The sequence below is a fragment of the Morone saxatilis genome, unplaced genomic scaffold (assembly GCF_004916995.1).
Source record: "Morone saxatilis isolate NCDOM2014 unplaced genomic scaffold, NCSU_SB_2.0 Contig10, whole genome shotgun sequence".
NCBI lineage: Eukaryota > Metazoa > Chordata > Actinopteri > Moronidae > Morone > Morone saxatilis.
This window is the reverse complement of record NW_023339652.1, coordinates 2361602-2365220: the sequence shown is the minus strand read 5'-3', so window position 1 is coordinate 2365220 and position 3619 is coordinate 2361602.

Sequence of the window (3619 nt, the reverse complement as noted above, 5' to 3'; positions counted from 1 at the left end):
ATGAATAGCCATGGATGTAGGGAGAGGCCCATAGAAAATGCATATGTACAGGGTCCAGAATGTGGACAATAGCATGCTAGTTGGCTGGAGGCAAGGGGATCTAGAGTGGTGGCAGGGAGCAGCTGCCACCCCTAAAAAATGCCTTGTCCCCCAGGTTGGTGTCAAATGCTGTCAAATTTGACACCACATTCTTAGATTAATGAAAAAAATAATGTGTAAAACATATATTGAATGATTGGCACATTATAGATGTGATAGGCTCAATAGTGTCTTTTTCCACATGATGGCCCTGTATACTCATAGTGTATGCAGTATGTGGCAGCCCTGGGGTCTGTATGGATAGTATTTTAGTGTTCTGTAGTTTGTTATTTTGCTGTTAGCCCACCCTGAAGCTTAAGTGTCCTGAAAGTTGTGAGTAAAACATATTTTTAGGGTTAAAATCTCGTGGTGGTTCTGGGGGGCTAAGAAGAGGGGAGTCTCATTTTTCATGCTGTGCCAGGTTTCCCCTATAGGCTAGAGCCAAACATGAGAAAAACATCTGCTAAATGCTGCACTATGTTCACCAGTTAGTCGCTAATATTGTCTGTCTGTCGCTTGGTGCTGGGCAGGTAGGGTGCAGTGGGTTTATCAGGGTTTTTGTGCTGAAAACAGCTGTGTGCTGGGCAGAAAACAAGCTAGCTGACAAGATCAAAGATTGTAGGCAGGAAAACCAAAAGGGGCTAAAAAAGCTATATTTCTGTTGGGGGATTATTCTTTCACATTACACGTACACAATTGAGCCAGTATAAAAATAGAAAGGTCCAGTGTGTATCACTTCGGAGGATCTATTGTCAGAAATGGGAATATAATAATTCATAGGTATGGTTTTCATTAGTGATATAATCACCTGAAAATAAAAATTGTGATTTCATTAGATAGAATGAGCTGTTTTTATCTACAGAGGCAGCAGATGTCCGCCATGTTGAACCGCCATGTTTCTACAGTACCCCAAGTTTTGCGGCCACCACAGTTTCTCTTACAGGCGGTCGTAATCTGCAACTACACTGTCAGATGCCAGTAAGTCCTGCACACTGTTCCTTTAAATTGGGAGGAAACCTGGCCATGTTTGATCCATAAGTATCATTGGAACACTTTCCATTGGGCACAAAAAATAAATTTAGCAGCCAGTAAAGTTCTGCTATTCTGAAAATGAATATATAATCCTCCAGGTATTATCCAGGAGATTTCCATAAATGTCCACCTCACATAATCCTAACATTGAAGACTGTGATTCTCAATAAGCTCCCGTATTTCACAATAAATGGCTAATCCATTGCCAGTGTATTCCCTGATGTAACAGCTATGAAAAATAGATACAGGCTGAGTGGATGACCAAAGATAATGGGTTTAATGTGAATCAGGTGTACTGGCAAGACATTTCATTTAGCTCGACATTCTTTTTGGGTTCACCGACTTCCACCAGTCCTCCCACACAGGACGGCCAAGAGTCTATTTACGGATACTTGAACCACAAGCTTTTCTCGCCGTGCAAAAAAGATCTTAGCTAAGGCGCAGTCATGCATAAACATGAGGCCTGAAAGTATTGCCACATTTTTATGTATTGATACAAGGGTTGTGGAGAAACAAAGTGCCTCTGAGAGCTGCCCCTTCCATTTCTGAAGTTAGCCTGCAGCTCCACATGTCAAATATACTGTAAGTTAGCGTAGACAGAGCCTGATGTGATTGTGTTCTTTTCCCTGGACCCTGAGGGGAAAGCGTAACCCGCTCTTTCTGAACATTATGACTTCAGATTTACATTTACATAAGTGAGTATAAATTCAGATGTCACAACTTCACAAGGAAAATAATATCACAGCCTTTTAAAAATAATCCTGAAATTTGGAGTTTGACCCTCATTCATTGAGGGCTCTGAAAAGCTCCACATTCCTGTCTGTATTTCCTTACCAATCCAAAACAACAGCTTTCCTTCTAACTGCAGGGCTAAGAGTCAAAAGCAGTGAAGAGGGAGTAATTACATGTATTGATTCACAGCTCTGATTACAAAAGGAAAATCTGACCCATACAGACTAGGCTAGTTTTCTATTAATTCCCTCTCAGTTTCTCTTTCTTTTCCAGAATGTAAATGATTCATGAAGTAATCATGTAGCATTAGCAGTGGCTTATTTTTCTCTTTTTACTGGCTGTGAGAAAAGAGTCAAATTTTGCTTTTCAACACAAAAGACAAACATGGACGGATTAGGAGACAGTGGCCCCCTCGGCACAGACATGTAAAAGGCCACCCTAGGAGCAAGACACCAGACTGAAAAGGACACAAACTGACCAGTCGTTTGGGGTCGTTTTACAAGTCTTTGTGGTGTCTTTGCATCTCTTTATAGTTGTTTTGTGTCTCCTTACAGTCTTCGTGTGTCTCTGTGGTCATCCTACATGTCTTTCTGCACATTTGGTGTATCTTTGTTGTTGGTTTATGTCATCGTCATCAATTGGGATCTCTTTGTGGTCTTTTTATCTCTTGGTAGTAGTTTTGTGCCTACTTGTTGTCATTTTGTGTCTCCTTGTGGTCATTTCCCATTTCTTTATGCTCATTTTGTGTCACTGTGTGGTAAATGTGTCTTTGTTGTCATTTTGTGCCTCTTTGTAGTCATCTTAATCTATTTGTAGTTTTTTGTGTATCTTTGGGCCCAGTTTGTGTCTCATTGTAGTCATTTTCCAGCTCTTTGTGCTCATTTTTTTCCTTTTTTTTTGGTCATTTTGTGTCTTTGTAGTCATTTTGTTTCCCCCTCTCATCATTTTGCATCTCTGTGTAGTAATTTTTGTCCCTTTGTTATCATTTAGATATTGAGACTGTAGTTATCCGATCGACTGTTCAACAAGAAATGTGAACATTCACTTGATGCTCAGGTGCAGGAGTCCCCCTATGAAAAAATAGGGATGTCTGTCAAGGAAGTAGATGTGGACAGAGTATTTCTAGCTGTCTACATGGCCAGTCAAGAGAATCCTTCAGCAGGTAGCTAAGGAACAGCAATGACATGCCCGGACAGAGGCAATAGTGCCATCACTGGGGATGCCAGTGGAACATCTGAAAGATCTTGTCCTCAAGAAATTGCCACAAAAACTAGATTCCTGTGGCTGTGGTCCATGGTGCATATCTAGCCAGTGTGCTGCACAAAAAGTGCTGAAATCCTCAAACCTTGAGGCCAGTATGTTGTATCTTGTGAGAAACACACTGTGGTCTCGATTAGGTCGCACTGCTCTTGGAATTCCGACTATGATGGTGCTTTCAGGGCAGCGTGAAAAAAGAAAATCTCTGGAGGTCTACCTTGTTCTATAAAGGTTAAATAAACTCAAAAATATAAACAACCCGGTGACTTTAGACAAGGTTACAAGGAGCCCTCCTGTCTTCGGGAATGCGATTGATGTGTCTGTGCCCAAATTCGTTCCCAGGTCTGCAGTTAATTGTGCACCAATAAAAAGTGGGTGTCACAGTGAGTGCCTGCAGCCAGCTATCAGACCAGCTGTCCTCCAGAGACTTAGGAGTTTGTTAGGGGTGAAACCTCAGAGGATGGATTTCTTCTTCTTTCTTTCTCTCTCTCCTGTCAGCCTATGAAAGGATAACTAGCAT